The 27,392-nt window shown below is 30.1% G+C and overlaps 1 pseudogene; it reads right to left on the bottom strand.

Annotated features, from left to right (window-relative positions):
- Positions 1 to 22,892: 22,892 nt before the first annotated feature.
- LOC149243591 (3'-N-debenzoyl-2'-deoxytaxol N-benzoyltransferase-like) lies at positions 22,893 to 26,724 on the bottom strand (annotated as a pseudogene).
- Between the last annotated feature and the right edge of the window lie 668 nt (positions 26,725 to 27,392).

The following is a 27,392-nucleotide window of genomic DNA, read 5'->3' on the forward strand; positions in this document are numbered from 1 at the left end:
TATTTTTTGATGATATACTAATCTACATCAAGTCTTGGAAGGATCATGTTGAACATGTTGACAAGGTGCTACAACTATTGGAGGAGAAACAATTATATGCAAAAAGATCCAAATGTTTCTTTGGAGTCCAGGAGGTGGAATATTTGGGTCATATTGTATCTCATGAAGGAGTTAAGGTAGACCATAGCAAAATTAAAGCCATTAAGGAATGGAAAATCCCCACATCCATAAAGCACATGCGAGGATTTCTTGGGTTGACAGGGTATTATCACAAATTTGTTAAGAATTATGGGAGAATAGCAGCACCTCTAACAACATTATTGAAGAAAGATGCATTTTCATGGACTCCGGAAGCAACAAAGGCCTTTGAACATCTTAAAGAGGCAATGTGCCAAGCACCGGTCTTAGCTACACTGGACTTCACAAAAACCTTTATTGTGGAATGTGATGCTTCAGGAAATGGAATTGGTGCTGCTCTAATGCAAGATGAAAGACCCATTGCTTTTGAAAGTCGTCCAATCAAGGGAAAGCTTTTAAGAAAAGCTATTTATGAGAAGGAAATGTTGGCAATACTCCATGCACTTAAGAAATGGCGACCCTACCTAATGGGAAGACACTTCAAGGTAAAAACGGATCATGATAGCCTTAAATACTTTTTAGAACAAAGATTATCCTCTGAAGAGCAACAAAAGTGGGTCACAAAGATGTTGGGTTATGACTTTGAAATCATCTACAAAAAAGGGAAGCAAAATGTGGTGGCAGATACACTCTCAAGAAAGGATGAGGATGTGGAAGCATTATTGTGCGCCATTTCTATTATCCAACCAGATTGGATAAACGAAGCAAGGGAGGAATGGAAGAATGATGAAGAAGTGTGGGCACTTATTCGAAAGCTACAACAAGATTCCAATACGTCTGATACATTTAGCTGGAAAAATGATTCGTTATGGTACAAAGATCGCTTATACCTCTGTAATAATTCCCAGCTAAAGCAAAAGATTCTTATGGAATTTCACACTTCTCCCTTAGGAGGGCACTCAGGATTTTTAAAAACTTACCATAGGGTTAAAAAGGAATTTTTTTGGGATGGCCTTAAATCAGATATCCAAAAGTTTGTGGTAGAATGTTTGGGTTTGCCAACAAAATAAAGTTGAAACAATTAAGACACAGGGTATATTACAACCTTTATCCATTCCAAGCCAACGTTGGGAGGAGGTTTCAATGGATTTTATCACAGGTTTACCCAAGTCTGAGGGAAAGAGTGTAATCATGGTGGTAGTTGACAAACTTACCAAGTATGCACACTTTTGTGCATTATCACATCCATTTAAATCTAGTACAGTTTCTACTGCATTTATGGAAAAAAATTCAAAATCTACATGGAAACCCAAAGATTATTATAAGTGACAGAGATCCCATTTTCACTGGAAATTTTTGGACAGAATTATTTTCTTGTCTTGGTACTCAGTTAGCTCATAGCTCATCTTATCATCCTCAATCTGATGGGCAAACTGAGATAGTAAACAAATTTCTGGAAGGATATCTTTGTTGCTTTGTTTCTAATAAACAAACACAATGGGTCAAATGGTTGCCTCTGGCTGAATGGTGGTATAACACTTCCTTCCATACAGCAACGAAAGTGACTCCATTTATGGCACTTTATGGGTATCAACCACCATCCATCACATCATATTTAAGAGAAAATTCTAAGGTTCAGGCAGTGGAACATCACATCAAACATCAACAACAAGTCCTCCAACTCTTAAAGGATAACCTTGTGTTGGCACAAAATAGAACGAAACAACAGGCAGATCAACATCGCAGTGAAAGAAGTTTTGATGTAGGTGATTGGGTATTCCTACGGCTACAACCATATAAGCAAATGTCCCTAAAGCAAGCTAAGAATGATAATAAATTATCACCAAAGTATTATGGTTCGTACAAGGTGTTGCAAAAGATTGATATTATGGCATACAAATTGGAGCTTCCTATAGCTTCTCGATTGCACCCAGTTTTACATGTTTCATGTTTAAAGAAGGTTATAGGCGACAAGCTCCTAGTTCAAACAATATTTCCAGAACTTGACGAGGAAGGAAAAATTATATTGGAACCAGAAGCAGTCACAAAAAAAAGAACTCGACAGCTACGAAATCGATCAATTTCAGAGTATCTTATCAAGTGGAAGAACTTATCCGCTGAAGATTCCACATGGGAGGATGAGAATTTTATGCAGAAGTATCCAGAACTACTCAAGCGTTGAGGACAACACTTTTTTGAAGGAGAGGGGCATGTTGGGTCCCTATAATACTAGTGATTACCCCATTACTATTGTAGTTATACCCCTTATTTATGTTGTTGTGCCCTATTACCCCCATGTTGTTATTTCTGTGCCCCATAGGATCCCTCTATTATTATTTTGTGGCTTTATATTATTATTGTTAGGTCGGCTGGAATATATTGTGACTCCTTAGACTCCTATATATATAAAGGAGGTTTTGTCATTTGAATCATCAAAGAATTGTTCATTTATGTAATGTAAAGGAGGTTGCCCCCTCGAAGAGGCTAAATTCTAAGGCATTGATCTATCTTTTCTATCTTTTCTTGAGCTAGTTTCATAACAAAATTCAACCGTATATTTTCTCCTCATATTCCCGTCTTACAATCTTGATTTCCTAGGGCAATATTGATAAAGGAAGCTGACCTTGCTCTGCTTTTTATCACACCACTTATGAAATGAAATGACTGTTAGGTGAAAGCTTAAGAGACAAACTATATTAATTACGTGCTAAATTACAAGGCGGATATTTAATTACCAAATTTAGAGAATCGAACTCGAGAACCCAGTAATCAAACTGTGCTCAACTCTATCTCATGAGAACCTAGTAATTGAACTATGCTCGACTCTATCTCTTGTGAACCCAGTGGTGTACACGAAGTCCAAAGAAATAGTTTCAAAATCGAGAATCTTTGATGGATTGGGTATAGGTTATGAAGATAGCGGTTATCAAAATACTGAAAGGGTAAAAAATAATGCAGATCAAAATATTGAAGAAATTGAAAAGGCTAGAAATATAAATAATGAAGATGATAAGACATATGCACAAGTCCATAATAAGGAAGATGATAGAGATGGTGAAAAAGAGAAAGAAGGTGGATTTGGAGAACAAAATTTTGATAAAAATAACGAGAACCAAAATGAAGATGCAAATGCAATAGATAATGTTGAATATGAAAATGATGTTAATCAAGATCGTGAAGATGAAGATGTAGAAGATTATAATTTTGAAAATTATCATGCTGCAAAAAATGGTATTGAAAATAATGTTGAAGATGTAAAAGATGAAAATATAGAAGATTATAATGACAAAAATAAAGGTACAGATCAAGATGAAGTTGTAAAAGAAGAAATCACGAGAAAGATAAAGATGGTTGTGATCACTATAAATGACAACAATGAAGATGAACATGATCATAGTGTTGTAGATGAGAATGATGTGGAAGACAATTATATTTCAAATGAAATTGATATTGATCATGATGATCAGAATGAATAAAATAATGATAAAAATGAAGATGATAAAGAACATATAGATGATGAAATATTTGATGAAGATAGAGATGACCTTGATTATGTTGATGATATATTTGATGAAGATGCAGATGAACTTGATCATGATGATATAATTGATGAAGATGAAGATGGTGATGATGAAGATAATGATAAAAATGAAGATGATAAAGAACGTACAAAGGATGATATATTGGAGGAAGATGGAGATAATCTTGATCATGACAATATATTTGATTTAAATGGAGATGATCTAGATCAAGATGATGATGTACAAGATGTGAATGAGGATGATATAAATCAAGGTGATGATCGAGATGAAGTTAAATTTGATCTAAATGAAGATGATGGAGATCAAGATGATGATCCAGATGAAGTTGCTCTTGATGTCCAAGAGGATGATCTAGATGAAGTTGATCTTGATCTAAATGAAGTTGATGTATATCAAGATGATGATTTAGATGAAGTTGATCTTGATGTGGAAGAGGATGATCTAGATCAAGATGATGATCCAGGTGAAGAAGATGTAGATCAAGATGAAGTGGATGAGGATGATTTATATCAAGATGATGATCTAGATGAAGTTGATCTTGATCTAAATGAATATGATGTAGATAAAGATGATGATCTAGATGAAGTTGAACTTGATGTGGATGAGGTTCATCTATACAAAAATAATCATTTAGATGAAGTTGATTTGAATAAAGATGATGTAGATCACGATGATGATCCCCATGAAGTTGATCTAAATGAAGAGGATGTAGATCAATATGATGATCCTCATGAAGCTCATCTAAATGAAATTCATGTTGACCAAGACGATGATCCAAAAGAAGTTTATTTAAATGAAGATAATGATATAGATGAAGTCGATCTAAATTAAGATGATGTAGATCAAGATGATGATCCTGATGAAGCTTATCTAAATGAAGATAATGATATAGATGAAGTCGATCTGAATGAAGATGATGTAGATCAAGATGATGATCCTGATGAAGCTCATCTAAATGAAGATGATGTAGATCAAGATGATGATCCCGATGAAGCTGATCTAAATGAAGAGGATGTAGATCAAGATGATGATCCTGATGAAGCTCATCTAAATGAAGATGATATAGATAAAGATGATGATCTATTGATCTAAATGAAGATGATGTAAATTAAGATGATGACCCAGATGAAGTTGATCCAAATGAAGATGATGAAGTTGATCTAAATGAAGATGATGAAGTTGATTTAAATGAAGATTATGTATATCAAGATGATGACCCAGATGAACATGATCTAAATGAAGATGATGAAGCAGATCTAAATGAAGATGATGTAGATCAAGATAATGATCCAAATGAAGTTGATCTGGATCTCGATGAGGATCATCTAGAAAAAGATGTTGATCCAATTGAAGATGATCTTCATGTTGATGAGAATGATCTAGATCAACATACTGATCTAGATGAAGATGATGTACATAAGGATGATGATCCAATTGAAGATGATCGAGATATTGATGAGGATGATTTATATCAAGAGGATTATTAACATCAAGATGAAGAGGACGATTTAGATCAAGATGTTAATAGTTAGAGTTTTAAATAATTATTATCATTGTATTATATAAATTTTAATTTATGTATAGAGTGCATAAAAATTATTTGAACAATAATATGTAATTATTTTAAAATATTACCCATGAGATAAAATTTCCATAAGAGTTGGAAGATTTTAATGATGAACTAGGGGTAATGTTTTTTAAATGTATATAGTAATTTTTTTTATAATAATTAATAATAATAAATTTAAAATAAAGTTAACATTTAGTTAGCTTTCAAGAAGTAGTTATTTTAATACTTATTATGGATTGATGCCTATCAATTTTAACTAGACATTTAATTTATATAGCTATAATATAATTAGAAATGGTCATAAAATAAATATTTTTCTATATTCTTTTGAAGTTATTAATTAGAGAAATTATCAGTATAATGATAACTAACCAGAAATGAAACTTTTCCATTTTCTTAACCTATGTTAATTTTTTTAATCATTAAAAAATTTAATAAAAACAATTAATAAACATATTATTAAAAATAAGAATAGAACAAAATATAAAAATGTGAAATATATATAATATAAAAATTATTTACCATATAAACTAAAATAATATTTCATATTTATAACTATTTCATATTTCATATTTAAATATTTAAATTTAATTAATTAGCATATAAAAATTAAATATTTAAAACAATTTTTTGGTAAGTTATATATATATTTATTAATTAAGAACCAATATATATCTCTCTTGAGTGCATATTAAGGATCAAGTTTTATATTCAAAAAAGCTTTGCGTATTAAGAAATTTGATTCCTCTTAGTACTTGGTAGATCTAAGATGAATTTATATTAATTTGTATAGTTGTGTTAGTAATTAAAAGTAACCATAAAATAAACAATTGTTTTCTTTAAATTTTTTAATTGGAAAAATACAATCAATTAGAAAATTATGAATATAATGATAACCTAATGAAACTAGTCACCTTTAATAAAGAATTTTATTTTTTAATAATTTATGATACTAAATGAACTTATAGATATATATATATATATATATATATATATATATATATATATATATATATATATATATATATATATATATATATATATATAGTTACTAAGGTTAAAAATTGAAAGCTAAAATATTAAATGATGATTATCATTATATCATATCAGATTTAATGATTTATACAATGTATAAAAATTACATGGCTTGTTTTGATGGTCATATTTGAAACATGACACATCTTGATTATTTATATCTATAGATAGATGGAGTTTTCTCTTTTTTGTTTTGAGGATGAATCACATTAAGTAGTTCGAAACATCGATTAGTAAAAATTGATATGACTAATCTAAAAATAAATTTCAAAAACAAAATAGATCACAAAAGCTTGAAATAAAAAATAATAATATCATTGATAATGAAATAAGTGTGTATGTAAATTATTATACCATTAAATAATAATAATAAGATAATAAATAGTTAAAATTGTGATGTGTAAATATTATATATATATATATATATATAATTTAAATTTAAAAATGAAATCTACATTCTCATCAAATAAGTGGATTACTATTAGATTGATTTTAATATTTATACAATTATAAAATTAGTTTTCATTTAATTTTTATATATTTTATACCTTTATTTCAATGTTGGCATGGTAGATGAGTTAGTTTTGTTAGTATAAAAATTATATAAAATAAAATCACGATGTATAATAATTTAAAAATAAATAAATCTATTGATTTATATATTTTTTTAAATGGTCAATATTTATCACAAATAAGTTTTTGTTTTATATTAATCATTATAATGTATAGATTTTCTTTCAATGTTCGCATGGTAGATGAGTTAGTTTTGTTAGCATAATAATTATATAAAATAAAATCACTATGTATAATAATTTAAAAATAAATAAATCTATTGATTTATATATTTTTTTAAATGGTTAATATTTATCACAAATAAGTTTTTGTTTTATATTAATCATTATAATGTATCGATTTTAGCATTCATAAAGTTATAATTTTAATTAAGTGGTTCATAGCATTATTCTTACCATAATGTATTGGTTTTAGTGTTTGAATAATAGATAATTTTAATTATTCAATTTCATGTATTAATTATAATATTTATATAATGGATACAGATTATATTAAAAAAAAATTCACTATTTTAAATAATTAATTAAATAAAATTATAGCGAAATCATTATAACTTAAAAAATAATAAATTATTAATAAAGAAAACAAGCCATAGAAAATGAATTAAAGGTGACAATCCACATGTGCTTCAAATACTATAATCATAATCCTGAAGCAAAAAGCAAAAGATTACATCATCCTAGCATTTGCAATGGTAAGGAATTAAATGGTGAGAATCTAAACAAAGAGTTCATATATGCTCGTTGAGAAACTAAACTAGGTCATGGATGTCTTACTAGTTCATATGTCATTTTCCTTTGACGTTTGGATATTAATGTTTTAAAGTCAATATATTTTACCTATGTTGCCGATTACATTACTACCATTACAATGTATTAATTTTCTATTTCTATTAGTGTAGTGCATTAAATTTAGTGTCTTTACTATAAGTGAGTTTTATTATTTTATTCCCTGTATTGAGTTTAGTGTTGTGCATTTATGGTTTATTTTTAATGGTTAATGCATTTAATATTAAAGCATTATATTAAAAATATTTTAGGTGTTATGTATTTCCACATATTATATCAATTTGTATTTCTAAAAGTTGTTTTCGACTTGTATTTCTAAAAGTTGTTTTCGACAAAGACTAAAGCTTGATTAATCTTTTTCTTCTTTCTTTACCAGAACTCATACCTGTAATCCTACATGAACCTTCATACAAGTTCTTAATTCCTCAAATAAGTCCTTCACAACGATTTCCCTCGCCTTAATACGACTAACAACAAGGAATTCTCACAAAACTCTAAGTGAACTTCACACAAGCTTCCTACAAAATTCAAGATAGAAATTTAGCACATTTGCAAAAATTTTGAGTACGACATCACAACAAGATTACGTTTTATCTTCTATTGCATAATACATAAGTAATATTGACTCTCAGACTTAGACTCTCTAAAAATCTCGCCACTTTAGGTTCACACATGCACATGTGCAGGCTTGTTGGATTTACTCTAGACTGAATTTGAGGTTGTTCAAGATGCATACATGATCTTACTAAGTGCAGTTGCAAGGCATGAACCAACTCCAAACTGACTCCAAATTCGAATGAGAAGAATGAACCTCTCTTCTCTTATTTATAGATCTCAAGAGGAGGCAAGATGGATCTTTCTGGATCACAATTTTATAACAAAGTAGAAAGGAATGATCTTAAAAGTAGGAGTTTTTAGTAGAATAGACCAAATATTCATATTAATTTTCCATAGATTCCTTAAGATGTGGGTCAATCCTCATCTTTAGTTAGAGAAGTCCTCTGAGTCCTAGAGGAATCGTGTGAAAAGCAATCATATACAAACTTCAAAATAGTGTAATAGATATGTACATACACTTATGACATTTTTGAAGAGGACATACTCCTCTTCCAAGTTGAAATTCATATCGATACTATGATATCTTCCCGTATAGAATATTATGTCCTATCTTTTGGAGAATATTTACCTCACAATAATGGGTTGTCCTTGCAAGTTTTGTACAATTATCTTCATTTCACGATCCATTGGTGATGTTCCTTTATGAATACATCCATCATGTTCTTTTCATCCATGATTTCGATGTACTGGAGATTTGCATTTTTTGAGAGGATATCCAAAATATCTATATTTTGACTCAATGATCCAAGGGTCCGCTATGATTATTTTTACACTAAATGCTTTCCACCAGTCCAGTGACCAATCAGGACACTGACCACATAATGAAGCGTTTATCCCACCAATCTTTAGAAGGGTGGTGTATGTTTTCCTAGCATTATCCTTGCATATTAGATCATACCATAAATTTTATACTGGTTGTAGTCATAGTCAGTGCTAGGAAGTTTTAGAACAAGATTATTATTTGGCCAGTTATCAAGGGTCCTTGGTTTGTTCAGGCTAAGGTACTTAAGTACTAGGCCTGATCTATTCTTGAATTCTTGCCAAACAATATTGATATAGTGAAATTTATATTTCACATCCTCTTCTACTTTCATAACTTTCTAAGTGCTCTTTCATATACCATGTCAAGTATCAAGATAATTGAAGTTAGTTTGGTGCGCACTTCTAGCACAAGTTTGGTTAGTGTAGTACTCATTTGGAGATTTGTATCCAAGACTTGAGTACTACTTAGTTGCTAGGTGGACTTCCATTCTTTATACCTTTACCAAGACATGTTGTTAGGAATTTGTCTAACCTGTTCTTGGCCATTGGTCCATTTGGTAACAATCACCATACATTGGTCACACTTAGTTGAATTATTTAGAACACGCTCACCTAAGTCTCTCTCACAGTTGTCCGAGTCTCGCTCGCTTGATTTCAAATTTTACTGCTCACTTAATTTTAATTTTTCTCGCTCACTTGATTTTAATTTTTTCACTCACTTATTTCTTGCCAAGGTTTTTGTAGGTGTTCCCTACTTAGAAAATTAGTGATTGAATTTTCTGTTCCTTTAAAGTGCTCAATCTCAAAATCAAAGTTTGCAAATAATGCATGTCATCTTGCAAATTTCGCTTCACTATCTTTCTTTAACTCCTTTGTTAAAAATTTCTTGATGGCTACAGAATTGGTTCCTAACAAGAATAGTTTGTTATTCAAAAATATTTCACATTTGTCTAATGAATTCAATGTGCCTTTAATTTCTTTGTCAATGAATGCATAGTTTATTTCTGATTCCATCCATGTCCTAGATGAAAATTGGATAATTTCTCCATTCTTACCTATGTCTCTGGCTCTTACTTGCTTAATTACATCTCCCCGTCTAATATTTCTTGCATGTTTTTCTACAATTTTTGGTAATTCATCATCTGCAAGATGAATTATAGGAAATGCTTTTACCTTGGTTTTGATTTTTCTTATAGCTTTTGTATGCTTTTATGTCCATGGCACCAGATCTTTTTTGAGTCTTTCATTCAAAATATTTCTATCTGTAGCACAATTTTTGTAGAAATGGGTTACATAATTTAGGTTTCCCAAAAATATTTGAAATTGACTTCTATTAGTGATCTTATCTGGAAACTTGTTTGCAAAATCAATTACATGTTGCTACAACACAATCTGGCCATTTGAAATAGTATAACTAAGAAATATAATGGATGTTTGAAATAATTCCATCTTTTTCTTCCATATTACTAGGCCAACATCCTTAACAACTAGTAATTTTTTTTTAGATGTTTTATGTGTTCTTCAATGGAATTGGAGAAAACTAAAATATCATCTATATATGCAATCAACTAGTCAAAATAAGGCTTCAAAAGTTTATCCATCACCCTCTAGAATTTTGCATGTGCATTCTTAAGTCCAAATGGCATTCAAGATTCCACTCATAGTGTCTAGCTGGGATGTTGAATGTTTTTTTATATTTATCTTCTTCTTTCACAACAACCTGCCAAAATCTAGAATTTTGATCAAAATTTGAGAAGACTTTTGCATCGACAATTATTTTGACAAGATTGGATTTATTTGGTATGGGATAAGTATCATCTACTAACACTTGATTCAAGGGTTTTTAATTTATAACCAATCTTGGAAATCCTCTAATCTATTCATAATGCTTGTTCACATAAAATCCATAACAATTCCATGGAATTTGAGACTCTTTCATAAATCCCTTCTTTAGTAGTCCTTTGATATCTTTTTTTACATAACTTCTGGTACTGAGAATTCATTGGGATTTATCTACTTTTACATTCTTTTCCTGTGAATGAATCCTTGTAGGGTAATTCTACAAAATATTCTTCTTTTCTGAGAATGCTATGAGATTCTTTGAACAAACTTCTTCTTCAAGTATTTTCTTCAATTTGGATATTTCTTGCGGGGCCCTTTTTGCCTTGAGCTACTCTTCAATCTTCATGTTACTTCTCATGTTTTGTAGTTATTTTATTTTTCTCTCCTTTTGTTTTATTATTTCAGTGACCTGGACAATGGTGGAAAATTGAGGAGTTGAAATAAAAGGGAAATAAAATTGAGAACACTTTTCTTTGCCTATTTCTCCCTTTGTTCTAGATCTTGAACTATGATGAAGTACCCAAATTTTCCATCTCCAGTTCTTATTGACCCATGTGGTTTAACAACTACTAGAAAGGGTGTTTCCAATATGCAATCAACGGGAATTTCAGCAACAAAAAACTTTAGATCCAAGAATTGTTTCCTAAGACATAGAGTTCGTTTAGGAATTACATATTGCATATGTATTCATGAATTTATTCTCGATACATATTACAGAGTGGTTGGTCTTGTTCCAATATAACAAAAGAACGGTTTCTTTGTGTAAACGATTCATATTTGAACCTGAATCAATAAGGGCTTTCAATTCAAACTTTTTTCCTTTGATCCTTAGTGTGATTTGAATATGAAATTTATGATGCTTAATAGCCAAAATTCTCATAGCATTTATACCTTCAAAATCTAAAGTATGGAACTTATTTATGTTGGGATTTTCTCCCATATCAGACACATCTTCGAAAGGAGGAGGTTGTTAGAAAGAAACTTAATTTGTTAATTTTCTAATTTCTTCCCTTTCCCATTGATCTAGATCCTACTTATATCTTCCTCATTTTTATTTTCAAACTCTTTCATTTTTTATTTAATCTCACTCACCTCTCTTTTCAGAATGTTGATTTTTTTTCTAAATCATTCATATTCATAGGATGTAATGTTTCATTTTTGTGGTTTGTCATGAATGATTTAGTATTTCTCTGAAAATAAGCATTACTGAATACAAGCTTCTTACCTAACGACTCTGACATTCTATGAGATTTTGCCATTGTTTTGAGAAATGTTTATAGCAGATATGTCTTCATTTCTCCTTCTAGTAATGCTTTGATTTGTGCCAGCATCTGTGCATCTCCATCTTCCCCAACTTGTGCCATGTAGACTTTTAGTTTTTATTTTATATCATATTCTTCATCTTCGTATTCACTTCTTAAATCACTAAACTCTTCAGCACTGCAACTTCATATTTAAGGATTCTTGTAGTTACAAGAGTCTGCAATCGTTAGTGCTTCTTCTTCTAAATCAGATAATTCATTAGTATTATAATCAAAGTTAGAAGTTTCTAAACAAGAAGAACAACACCCTTCATGTAAAAGGTGGACATCTATTACAATGAAAATCTTTTATTTGTTCTTTCTATTTTCTAATTTATTCTTCTTTGTGTGCTAACAATTGTCTTCTATTTTTCTTTGAAGTTTAACCTTATGGGAATCTATTAGCAGATGGCATGTTTTTCCACAGAGGCAACATACTGCTCTTTGTACAACTTACAATTTGTGAGTTTTGAGTTTAATATCTTCTAGAGAATAATAATGGGTATGTTCTCTTCTTCTATATCTTTTTCCTGTAGAACTATACCTTATGGGATAAGATTTCATTTTGGATTTGAATCTTTGTATTTTCTTTCACCTTGTCTTCCTTCTTACGTGATCATCTAAAGTTAACCCATATTTTTCAAATATGGACTTGTTTTCAGGCAGTCTAGACATTTTTTGTATTGACTTGCTAACTTACATATTAGTGAATAAGCCTAATAATGCACTAGTAATCAAGGAATAAATTTGGCCCCATGTATACAATTCATAATGATGCTTGAATACTTCTTGTATTTTCAAATACTTAACCAACTTGTTGGGAATAACAACCAAATAAACTTGTTTCCATAAAAGGTTCTTACTATATTTGACCTCATAATTTCTTGGCGTCCATTCTCTATGAAATCCATCATAATGTGACATTTTTTGCATTTCATATTCATGAGAATTAGAGCAAGTTTATCAGATATTTATTGCTTAGCTCCACACCAATGCTCTAAAATAAAGTAGTACATGAACCTATCTTATTATTCATAGGGCGGCCATCTTCATGGTAAACTATGTTGTCGTTTTGATATTTCATAACCTCTTGTTCCATTTTTTTCTACCGTAGTAGAAGAAGATTCTACTTCCCACCATTTGAACACAGACCCAGTGAAGGATTGAATAGTTTCTTTGTAGGACTCTACTTCGCTTTTTCCTTTCATGCATAGAATATTATAAGAAATAAACATTCTACCAAAACCTGTCTGATTTGTCCAACATACATGTCATCAATATCCATTATGAATACCAATCATCAGAAAAGGTTTTAGATTAAGGCATTTTTCCATCTCCTTGGAGATCAAGTGCTACTTCTTCGACATGTAGAAATTGACTAACCAAGGAGTGTTCTTCTTCTTTCGAAGAAGATTCAAGTTGTTCTGTGGGGAACATAGTTGGAAATCTTTCTGCAGATTTCTGAGGGGTTACAGTTGTAATATGAGTAGTGTGGGCAACAAGATGAGAAATGGGAATCTTATTTGTCTTTTTTCAGGTAATATTATCTTTATGATTTTAGTTTTCTCATCTATCTTTACTAAAATTCCTCCCATCATTTCAAAAGTAGTTTCCAAATTTTTATCCAACTCTCTGTAGTTTTCTTCTAACTTTTCTCTTGCATCAAAAACAATGTTTTTAGCATCATTCACCCCATATTTAATTTATGACACTGAAAGACTCATTTCACTTATAGAAGAAGCAATATAATTTATTGACACTTGAAGGCTATCAGTGTGCCCTTTGCATGCATGATCATTTGTAACAAAAGTATCTACTACCATACCCCTTAAGGTAGAATTATTCCTATTTAGTTGTTCACTAATATCTTGAATTATAATTTCTACTCCACTCAATGGGGCTTCTTAATTTAAGACCAACAAGATTGATTTTGATTTCTCGTTTTCTTCTTCAAGAATGATTCCTTATAAAAGGGGAAAATGGATTTAGATTCATTTTTTCTCCCATCTAGACTTTTCCATTTATGTCTTAGGGAGATAACTTCAGTTTCTTGTTTTTCTTCTCCATTATCCATCATTTGAATAGAATCATTCATTTGTTTCTGTCTCCATTCATGAAATGAGATCCAAAATTTTTTCTCTAACATATAACTTTTCCATTTTTTTTGCTAAAATTCTTTTTCGATCTTTAGTTACTGAGGAATTAAATTATTTTTTCCGTGGATATATATAAAAATACCATTTAATCCTTTTTTCATCCACTTAGAATCAACTTTCCATTTATAAGAACCTCTCATCAAACAAAATATTTGTTTCATCTTCAGAATTGTAGGTTTATGGATTCTCGGAGGAAGTAGATTTTCAAATATGCACTATAGAATCACATCATCTCCTATATTTTTGTATCCTAGGCCAAACCTTGGAGTGCTAGGTTTGCTCAATTCTTTGAACATCTCTATAAGCCTAGGATCTTCTTTTTTAAAGGAATGTATCATTAGGAAATCTTATATTTGCACATCGAGGTTGTGGAAGAGGGTCTTGTGCAGTTGAGCTTAGTGGTGGAAGGTTTATTCTTGGATTGTAGTTCTCATGTTCAAAATAAATGACATTATCACCAAGTTGGGCTGCAAAGATATGCAAACAGACTGTAGTAGAATAGTCAAGACAGACAACAGAGTAGGAAGAATAATTGAGTGATTTTTCTAATGCAACTAGTTGGTTATGGAAACAAGATGGTTTTGCAGTATGTGGAAATAAAATAATGGCGGAAGAAGGGGATTCTTTAATAAGTGTATAAGTAATATATTATTTCCATAGGACATTAGGAAGATCAACACTCCATGTTTTTTGGAAAGCGAGGTCTTCCCATTTCATGACTTGTTGTTTCATCCTATGATTTAAGGGATCTGTTAGGACCATAGTACTCGAATGTGATTATTGGCTTGAAGCGTGGAGTACTGCAGGATACATGGTGTTTGTATGTCTTAAATAACCCCAGGTCTGGATGGAAATGTTAGTCCTTTTAGATTTCATATGAAAACCAATAGTTTTTATTTGCAATTTAAGGATGTCTCCTAGTTGTTCATCAAAGGCATATATTTAGAACTTTTGATAACATTCAAACCAAACAGGAGCATTAGAAAGTGGGGCTATTGGAGTGTTTGGTCTTGTGCCAATATATTAAAGGAATTATGTCTCTGTGTAAAATATTCATATATTAACCCTAATCAATAAGGGATTTCAATTCAAAATTTTGGCCTTTGATCCTTAGTTTGATTTGAATATGAAATTTCTCATGCTAAATAGCTAAAATTCTCATAGCATTTATACCTTAAAAATATGAAGTATGGGACATATTAATGTTGGGATTTTCTCCCATATCAGATGTATCTTCTAAAGAACTTGATATTCTAATGCTCTAATTTCTTCCATTACCCATTGATCTATCCTACTTGTATCTTCCTCCTTTTTCTTTTCTAACTCTTTCATTTCCTATTTAAGCTCACACACATCTTTTTTCATAGTGTTGATTTCTTTTCCTAAATCATTCATATTCATAAGTTGTAATATTTCATTTTTTTGGTCTGTCATGAATAATTTATTATTTCTCTCAAAAGAAGCATAAATTAGTAAAAGCTTCTTCCCTAATGCCTCTGGAATTCTGTGATATTTTTCTATTGTTTGAGAAATGTTTCTAGAAGGTATGTCTTCATTTCTCCTTCTGGTAATTCTTTGATTTGTTCTAGCATCTATGCATCTCCATCTTCCCTAACTTGGGGCATTCATACTTTCATTTATTCTTTTATATCGTATTCTTCATCTTCATCTTCCATGTGTGAATCATCATCATCTTTAGCATTGCAACTGCATATTTTAGGATTCTTGTCGTTACAAGAGTCTGCAATCATTAGTGGTTCTTCTTCTAAATTAGATAATTCATCAATATTACAATCAAAGTCATAAGTTTTTTGAACTAGAAGAACAACACCCTTCTTGTAAAAGGTGGGCTTCTTCCCTTATTACAAAGAAATGAGATTGAGGATAATAGTTTGTATCATGTTCAATTTGAGCCACATCTATTACAATGAAAAATGTTTCTTTTTTCTTTCTGTTTTATGATCCGTTCTACTTTTTGTGCTGACAGTTGTCCTCTATTTTTATTTGAAGCTTCACCTTGTGGGCATCTATTATCGAGATGGTATATTTGTCTACAGATCCAACATATTTCTCTTTGTACAACATGTAATTTGTGAGTTTTGAGTTTAATATCTTCTGGAGAATCATAATGGGTCTTTTCTCTTCTTCTATATCTTTTTCCTCTACCTTTTGGGATATGATTTCCTTTTGGCTTTGAATCTTTGTATTCTCTGTAATGTTTTTTTAGCCTTTTTTTTCCTTACAAGATCATCTATAGTTAACCCATATTTTTCACATATGGACTTGTTGTGAGGCAGTCTAGGCATTTTTTGTATTGACTTGCTGACTTTCATATTAGTTCATAAGCCTGCTAATGCACTAGTAATCAAAGAATAAATTGGACCCCATGTATACAATTCATAAGGCTTCTTGAATAATTCTTTTGTTTTCAAATACTCAAAAAACTTGTTGGGAATAACAATCAAATAAACTTGTTTCCATAAAAGGTTCTTACTACCTTTGACCTCATAAATTATTTGGGTCCATTCTCTATGAAATTCATCATAATGTGACATTTTATTTAATTTCATATTCATGAGAATTAGAGTATGTTTGTCATATACTTATTGCTTAGCTCTTCACCGATGTTTTAAAATTAAATTAGTAAGGGCACCTATCATATTATTCACAGGGTGACCATCTTCATGGTGAAATACATTATTGTTTTCATCTTTCATAACCTCTTTTCCAGTTTTTTCTACCGGAGTAGGAGAAGATTATGCTTCCCGCCATTTGAAAAGGGGCCCAATGAAGCATTGAACAATTTCTTTGCAGACTTATACTTCATTTTTTCCTTTCATGCAGACGATCTTGTAGGACCAACATTTTATCCGAAACCTATTTGATTTGTCCAACAGGCATGTCATTAATATTCCATTCTGGATAACAATTATCAACAAAAGTTTGGGATTCAGACATTTTTCCCTTTCCTTACATATCATGTGTTTCTTCTCTAATAGGTATAACTTTAGTAACCAAGGAGTTTTCTTCTTCTTTCGAACAATATTCAGGTTATTCTTTGGGGAATAGAGATATAAATCTTTCTGTAGATTTATGAGGGGCTACAATTGTAATATGAGGAGTAGTACGGGAAATAATATGAGAATTGGGAGTCTTTTTGTCTTCTTTTCAGGTAATCTTTTCTTTATAATTTTAGTTTTCTCATCTATCTTTACTAAAATTCCTCTAATAATTTCAAAAGTAGTTTCCAAATTTTTATCCAACTCTTTATAGTTTTCTTCTAATTTTTCTCTTGCATAAAAAACAATCTTTTTAGTATCATTCACCCCATCTTTATTTTCTGAAACTGAAAGATTCATTTCATTTATATAAGAAGCAATATAATTTATTGACACTTGAAGACTATTAGTAAGCCTTTTGCGAGCATAATCATTTGTAACAAAGGTATTTACTATCATACCCTTAAAGGACATATTAGTCCAGTTTAGTTGTTCATTAATAGTTTAAATTTTTCTTTCTTCTCCGCTCAATGTGGCTTCTTCATTTAAGACCAATGTGATTGCTTTTGATTTCTTATTTTCTTCTTTAAGAATGATTCCTTTAAACGTGGGGAAAATGGATTTAGATTCAATTTTTCTACTCTCTAGACTCTTCCATTTATGTCTTGGGGAGATTACTTTGTTTTTTTTTTTTATTCCCCACAATCCATCATTTAAATAGAATCATTCCATTTTTTTCTGTCACCATTCCAAAAATGAGATCCAACAAATTTGTTCTAACCCATTTTTCTGTTAAAATTATTTTCCGATCATTAGTTACTAAGGCATTAAATTATTTTTCCTGTGGATGTGTATATAGATCCTAGTTAATAATTTTTTTCATTCATTCAAAATCAAATTTCCATTTATAACAACCTCTCATCAAAGAAAATATTCCTTTCATTTCCAAAATTGCAGGTTTTCGGATTCCTGGAGGAAGCAGATTTTCAAATATGCATTGTAGAATCAAATCATCTCCTAGATATTTGTATCCTAGTCCATACCTTGAAGTGTCAAGTTTCCTCAATTTTTTGAACATATATGTAAGCCTAGGATCTTCATTTTCAAATGAATTTATCATTAGGATATGATCATCATGGGGAAATATTATATCTGCACACTGGGGATGTGGACAAGGATCTTGTGCAATTGAGATCAATGGAGGAAGGTTTATTCTTGGATTGTGGTTATGGTGTTAAAAAGAAATTAGAGCATTAAAAGATAAAGTTTATATCTTAATTTTTCAAACCTTTAGAAATTATTTGAGGGATATATATATATATATATATATATATAGATATATATATATATATATATATATATATATATATATATATATATATATATATATATATATATATATATTATTTTGTATCTAAAGGAATTAACAATTGGACTAATCTTGTACTCTTTTATTCATGTAACACGAGTTGATTCCAACCACTATCACTATAAATTCCTTGTGCCTAGGTATGCCTCTTCCTTAGGCATCAGTCAATCAGTGAGATTTGAAACTTAGACACAAAACTTCATTTTCATGGGAGTTGCCAATTGATCTATCCCCATGGACTATACATTTTCTTTTCATAAATTAAAATACTTCATATTACTTCAGAAGGAAAAATTACATCATAGACATACGAACGACGACGAGGAGGAAACTCATCTAGACCTCTGGCATCATATGTTACAATATATACTAATAAAGCTAAAAATATAAACCCCATTGTTGTTATAGGCCAAGGAACCTTCATATTCATTCAGGAGTCTAGAACGAAAGTGAGGAACAAAAACAAGTACCTTAACCTTATGCCCAATAATGCCATCACAAAGAGGTACAGAGAGAAACGACCCATACACCATAGTAGGAGAACCATCATACAAAAAGGAGAGGACACCATCAAGATGAGACCCCCCATGCCATCTCAAACATTTGACCTTAATCCAAAAAGACTTCATGCCAAAGGCTAAGCATCTTACTTTTAGTGCTTCAAAAATAAAAGCCAGCTTTAACGTTTGAGACTTCATACCATAGGAGAAAACTTGGAAGCACATGGTTGTGAACCCACTATGTCACTGTCATTCGTAGATAAGAAGGACCATCACATATAAAAAAAAAACATCAAAAGTGACCCAAAAATTACCCACCACCCCCCACAGACACTATTCATTTTTTGAAGAGGAAGAGTTTGTCGAAACTCGAGCACTAGAGCCAAAGGGGCTAACTACTCTCTTCCATTTGAATCACAAGCTATGTGGGTCTCTACATGCATTAGGTAAGCCTCAATTTTATCCACACAAAGCCTCAAGTTCCTTAATATTGTCTTCACATCTTCTTCAGATGCAAAAATATTATATTTCTCTACCCACTTATCTCTCTGCATTAGAGCCCCAAAAGCATTTTTATTTTCCAATAGAGCAATATTGAGTTCATACAGTGCTTTTTCCTTTCCCCATCATGCTTGGGTTGAAGAACCCATAGTGACATGCCTTCTAATAATTCTCAGTCCCAAAAAGATTGTCTCTCTTCGCGTGCTTTAATATCAAGCTCACGAATATCATAACTATATATTAAATATTTATATTTTACCTATTTTTACTTTACACTAATTTTATATATTTATTTTTAATTTTAACATATTATACTTTACAATTATGATTATTTTCATTTCCTTTACTTCAACATAAAAATGTTTTTTATTTTTATTTTTTATTTAACTCTTCTATACATAAGTATATAAAAAATTATCTATAAAATAATAAACTATTATAAAAATTATACATAAACAATAAAATTTAAAAAGAAACACACATATTAATAATATTTACCAAAAATATTAGCTCATGGGGCATAAAATAGAGAGTGATGGGTTAGCTATTAAAGCACTATGTGATGTGAAGGTCACTTGTTTGAAACACCCCGGGGAAAATCCAACCATATAAAGGGTTGATGTGGCCTAGTCTGGGTGCGATCCTCTCGTGATTTTGATAGCTTAGATGCCCTTGGGTTTTAATTTCTCAAAATTGCAATTATCCTAGACTCTCACAACTTAGCAAACTAAAAAAATTATTTACCAAATATATTAAACACTTGTATATATATATATATATATATATAGGGAAGTTGTCTATTAAAAATGCTCTTCAGCCCACCCATTCTATCAAACTCGAGCCATATTAGGAATTTGGGGCATCAAAAAGGAGCCTCAGAAGTTATTATTTGACGCTTTTGTTCAGGACACCTTGGCAAATGCGGGGAGCATTAACTACTCTTGAATTGGAAATCATTTTTTGTTTTTTGTATATTATTTATATATTTAGATAAATTTCACTCTTAAAGAATATGTATCATAGTTAGAAAAATAACAAACTATGAGGAGTTGAAAAATATAAGAAAGAAAGAGTTTTAGTTTTTTGAAATCCTACAGTAAAATCTATGATCCTACTATAGGAGCATTGAACATAAATTTGTAAAAGCATGAAGATCTATGTTATATGTATTCTTTTTATTTAAATGCAAATTTGCGTTTTATAAATATGTAAAACACTTCAATTAATGAAAATATTCTATTATTTATATATATATATATATATATATCCCAAATGATTTGATACTTATATATGGTAATGTGATTCGATACTTAATGCAATAGACATGGTATTGCGCATTCAGTTTTGCCTTTGACTGTCTATTAGTTTGTCTTAGTTTGTTTTTGACCAAAAATTTATGCCACGTATCCATAGTTTAACATTGGGAATTCTTTTTTTGTTATTTTTTTATTATTGTTTAAAGTTATTTATTTGTGAGGTTATTGGTTGAGGTCTTTTTATGGGCTGTTTAGTGACTTCCACTCTATTAGTTACTAATTTTTTGTTTTTAGTTTTATTTCTTTTTATTTAACTTTTTATTTTTTTTCCCTATTTTTTCCATGAATTATAGTTTTTTATCCATATTTTCTATTTAAGATGATAAATTTTAGAGAGAAAAAATAATTTAAAAAAAATTTCCAATATTTTTTTTAGTTTTATTACTTTTAATTTGACTTATATTTGTTTTTGTCTTTTCTATGTTTTTTTTTTAACATGACAAATTTTAAAGAGGAAAAAATAATTAAATAAAAAATAATTAAAAATTATTTTCCCAATAATATTTTTAGTTTTTCTATTTTTTAATTTCACATTTTTTTTCTCTATTTTCAATCCAATTACATTAATCATAATTTTTTTTCTTGTTTAAACATAACTTTTATAATTAATAACTATTATGATAATTAGTTATTAGTTTTTAGAATCTTGTGAGAATTTCTTTCCTAATTTTATTAAGAAAGTTTTATTGATGGATAGTTACTAATTTTTAGAATCTCTTGAGTACTTTTTTTCTAATTTGTTGAATTTGTTTTATTTAAACATAGTTTTTATAATTTTTTCCTCAAATATATGAAAAGAATTCAAGAAATTGATCTTATAACAAGAAATTGAATTCAAAAAGATTTTTTTAAATTATAATCTGTGTCTGTGATTAATGTCTATTGTTCTTGCAGGTCAAAGGATTTGAAACTCCAGCTGAGATATAATCAGAATCCCACTTTGAAGTTTCATATTATGTGTCAAGTCACTGAATATTGTTCAAAATTTATTGGGAAGTTAGTGTTCAATTTATCATTTGTTTCATTTGGGTTGTTAAAGTCATTGTATTTTCTTTTCTCGAATCAAACACAAAAGATTGTTCTCAATCTCCATGCAAAAAGTTAATGTGTGAATTTTGTTAAAGTTGTTTAATCTACTACAACTTTATTCCTAGTTTTATTCAAAGTGACTATCAAATCCAGTCAATTTAGTACTAAGTCACAAATCATAGACAAACTTATAATATTTAGAAAAAAAAGAAAAGGGCTAATGATATATTTTATTTAAATAATTGTTATTACGAATTATTCATAAATATTAATTAACATATTTTTACAATTTAATTTAAAATTTAATTTAATATAAATCACAAATTATATATTATCTCAACTCAATTTTTCTTTGCAAAAGAAAGAGACCTCATTTGAGTGACAACAATAAAACTTTCGTTTCATACTCTCATACCTTCACTACCACAAACACAAGTGCATTCAACTCTATATCGATCATGTTCAATTCCCATGAACTTTGTAAGAGACAATTGCTTGTGCAAAACAAGTTCCCTCGAATTGACATCTCATTGAGTTGAAACTAAGTTTCTCCGTATCAACTTAAACCAAACACTTCCAAAAAAATAAAATTATAAAACTTCATTACAACCAATAAGATAAGATGCTCACTAAAAAACAACATTCTCTCATAGAATTTTCACATTCATTTCTAATTTTTTCTAAAACTGTAATTGATCATACCACACCATGTTAAGAGTTCATTTTCCTATTAACTATATTTAAATTAAGCTATAACTACTATCTATCTCGTAACACTTATTATACATGTTATAAATTCACACATATCCTTATTATGAATCGACGACTTTATATTTCATAGCTATTATTAGTAGCATATATAAAACGTAAAGAGCATTTTTCCAAATTTGTTCGTCATTTTATAACCACGAATTCAGATGAAACGATGCATTTTGGTTTGCAGGGCGTTCAATGTTGGGGGTGGCACGCAGAATACCATCGTCACTCCGCTCTTGCTCTCTGGCGGAGGCAGCATTAAAATTGGGCAGAATAAAATTTTGCCAGGCCAAACAATGCTAGGCTTGCCCAACCCAAAATCTACCTGATGAAATCGCAACCACCACCAATCAATAAGATACGTGTCTTCGGGACATATTTTCACATCTATGATCTTTTGGGATGGATGTTTCATCTCCACGAAGGATATGCTCGATCTTACGCACTCGTCGTTTACAGGTGTTTTTGCCTTCTTTATCATCTTCACAGCATGCAAAAGGGACCCATTGACAACCTCTTGTGCTGTAGCGTTGCGTGCACATCCCAAGTACACAGCGTTGCGGTAGTATCCTTCTGCAAGGTGGGTCTTTAACACCCTCCTTACGTCCACAACGAAAATAAGCCTAACAGCGCGATGAAGAGAAATTCCCAGAGCTATTGTTCTTTCTCGCCATGCCAACGCGGATAAAACTTCGAACATGGTACAATGCTCCTCCAACTCCTCTGCGATGGGTTGTTTTATCCTTTGTAAAGCATCCAAGCTCAAGAAAAATGAAGAGATGACCAGGTCGTTAGCCTTCACAGTACCCAGCTGTATGGCAGAATTAGGGTTGACGAGGATTCCACTTTCAAAGAACTTTTCGTGGGGAAAACGGATAATAGGAGGCTGGTGGGGTTTGAGAACTTCTCTCTGCCATACTGGTTCCATGGAAAGCTTTGCTTCTCCTCTAGCAATCTCTGCAACTCCATTAAGAAACTGCGCTGCCCCTCGCCCGTCAAACAGACTATGGCTGAAACTTTCACCCACAACAACGCCCCCTTATTTGAAGCGCGTTACCTATTATTTTCATAATAAAAGTCAGTTAAAACGTTAGGGTGAATGACAAATGAACACCCAAAAGTACGAGGAATGAAGTTTACCTGAAAAATGAGAGCGGGGACATCCTCAGCCTCAGCAAAGTGATGGAGCAGAGGGGCGAAGGAAGGTTTCAGGTCTTCCAGGATACCCAACTCTGAACGAGTGTTGTCCGTCACGGCTTCAACGAAGAGGGCACCCTCTCCCGTGCACTCTACTTGGAATTTTCGGCCATCTTCGGTTCTCGTTACCCTGCCTGCAAGTGGGTAATACTAAGCCAATGCCTCTCACAGTGCATCCCGAATACTTTTACAGGATTTTGGACTTTCTGAGAAACGTTAGTGTAATCAAGCAAAGCATCAAATGTAATTCTCAAGAGTATTGGCACTATTACATAAAGGGTGTTTGAGACAATTTTTTAGTAAATTGTCTTAACTTGAGACAAAAAAATAACTTGAATATTGTCTTAAATATTGTCTTTAGTGTCTCAAAAATTATTGTCTTTATAAAGACAATATATGACACAAGAATGGGAAAACTAATCAAACCAGATTAAAAATTCAAAATTTTCAAATAATATTTTTTATTAATATTTAAATTAATTATGAATTGTTATAATATTTATTATATATATATTTATATATATTTAATTTTCTATTTTTAGTTTTAATCAAATGTTTTTTATAAAAAAATATATAATTTTAGGAATAGTTTCTTTATCATATTTGATTTTAATCTTTAATCTTTTTTTTATGAAATTTGAATCTAAAATTTAGGGATGACTCAACCTCACACAAATCACAAATCAACTAATCTACAACTCATAAATTAAATACATTTAATATTGTATAAAAAAACATTAAAAAAAAAACACCTTATAAATTAAATATATTTAAGATTATATGTAAATTTAATATATATTATCATTTTTTTAATTTCATTAAAAATGTAATACACTACTTATTATGTATAAAGTATATAGTTTTATTTTATATTATTTATTAAACTACTATAATATTATTTTATAATATTTAATATTTAATTTATTAAATTATTTTAATTCTATAAAGTATATAGTTTTATTTTATATTATTTATTAAACTACTATAATATTATTTTATAATATTTAATATTTAATTTATTAATTTATTTTAATTCTATATCAAAATATATTAATAAAATAGAATATTTAATTAAATAAATAAATAAAAATTATGAAAACAAATATGTATAAGATTTAGTTATAACAAATTCAAATAAATGAAATTTTAAATATTATAATTTTATTAATATAAATATATATATATATAATAAAATTATAAGATATTTTTATAGTGGTGGCCGAGAAATAGAATATTATGATTCAATCAAGTCAAATACTAAACTTTAAATCTTTATAAACTTAAAAATAACATTTTAACATATTAAAAAGTGTAGAAATGTTTTCGAGCCATTTGCAATTATAAGGGTTTGCAGGTTTTTGTAGTGTGGTTTCTTTAGCAAGGCGAAGGTTAGGGTGGCATAATATTATCTGGTTATATGAATCACCTGGGAGGGAGGGGAATATTCCCTTTTACAAATATTTTGGTGGATTATTTAATAAAAATGGTGGAGGAGGGAAAATGTGAGGGAATTGTTGACGGTGTTGGACTCGTCAAAATGTCAAGGAATTGTTGACGGTGCTGGAGCCGCCAACATGTCAAGGGGATCTTCCTAGTAAAAGGTCCCAACTAGACCTAATGTAGTACCTCGACTATGGTAGCACGAAGAGTTAACTATGATAATTGAAGCAAGAGTGTGCCTTTGCAGTGAATCAAGTGAGATGCATGGGGTTCTAACAAAGGCCGCATTGATAGGGTTCCATACGACTTAGTTTAATAAAATATTTTAATGTCATGATGTGTTGTATGTACTCCAAACAATAATAAAACTGTAAAATGAGTTATATGAATACTCGTTTAACCTTTTTTTATTATAATTAAATTTTTGTTGGTAGATAGAGGTTATATATATATATATATATAATTGACATTGAAGAGAATGATAAGAAGTTAATAATTATCTATTTAATATTGAATGATGGCAATTTTTTTTATATAATGCTCATATTATAGTACACATGTCATGTCTTTTTTTTTCACGGGGAATTGAACCAGTGACCTATCGCAAGGAGTGCCTTAATAGCGCACCCATTCACAGTCAATCCAAAGCCCCGTGGGCTAGTACACATGTCATGTCATTAGAGTATAGATTGATATAATGAGAGTTGTCCAGATTGTACACACATTATTTTTACATATTTTTTTCAAATTTATATTTTTAAAATTAAAAAATAAAACCCATAAGAATTGTCTATTCAATACTTTACACTAATGAAAAATGGAATTTTAAATTTAATTACAAACCATTTGTGTTTATGATACATAGTAATTAATATATAATGCCATTTTTCAAAATATTTATATTTATTGTACATAGTAATTAGTGATATATTACATAGTAATTAATAATGGAGTACACAAAAGTAAATTCTTCCATCATTACACAATAAATGAAGAGACATTTCAACGGATCATATTTAAGATAAATAAAAATAAATTTTATTTAAAAATAATAAATTTAATTTCATAATGTTAAACTTTAATAAATTTTAATTTTCTTAATAAAAAAACTTGACAATAATAACAAGTGAATAAAGCTCTGGAAAAAAATATATTAATTCAAATTCCAAGATACCACATATTTTGTAGTTTTGTTTGACACTCTTTTCCAAGTAATTCAAACACGGATAGGAAAATTCAAAGATGCCAGATATTTTGTAATTTTGTTTGCCACTGTTTTGCGAGTAGGTTAGGTTAGCTTACGAAAACTACTTCTACAACCTACCAATCCACACAACACACACGTTCGTCATAATCCATATCTTCCATCTATATAATTTGATCATCAGCATTCTTCCGCCCAGAGTAGGGCTTTTGAATGAGGTGGTCAAGTAGTGTTCGAAGATTAGGGTTTATCAATGGAAAGCGTCAACACGAAGGAATATTTCTCCCAAGTTCAGGTCCCTGTAAATGTAATAGCGTCTATCATTGTACCACCTTCCCGACCTTCTCGGAAAACCATCCTCTATCTGTCCAATCTCGGCGACCATGTCCTCTTGAGAATTAAATTTGATGCTTTGGTTGTTTACACCAATGTTTCTCAAAAGTCCAAAATCCTGTAAAAGTTATTCGACATTTAAAAAAAAAAAACATTTTTATGTTCAAGTAAAGGAAATGAAAATAATCATAATGGTAAAGTATAATATGTGAAAATTAAAAATAAATATATAGAATTATTGTAAAGTAATAATAGGTAAAATGTAAATATTTAATATATAGTTATGATATTCGTGAACTTGATATTAAAGCGTGCGAAGAAGACAATTTTTTTGGCACTCAGAATTATTAGAAGGAATGTCACTATGGGTTTCGGAACCCAAGCACAATGGGGAAAGGAAAAAGCAATGTATAAACTCAGTATTGTTGTATTGGAAAATAAAAATGCTTTTGGGGTTCCAATGCAAAGAGATAAGTGGGTAGA

Source organism: Pinus tabuliformis, chromosome 8 (assembly GCF_031772625.1).
Source record: "Pinus tabuliformis cultivar Carrire ecotype Pingquan chromosome 8, CPIR1, whole genome shotgun sequence".
Lineage (NCBI taxonomy): Eukaryota > Viridiplantae > Streptophyta > Pinopsida > Pinales > Pinaceae > Pinus > Pinus tabuliformis.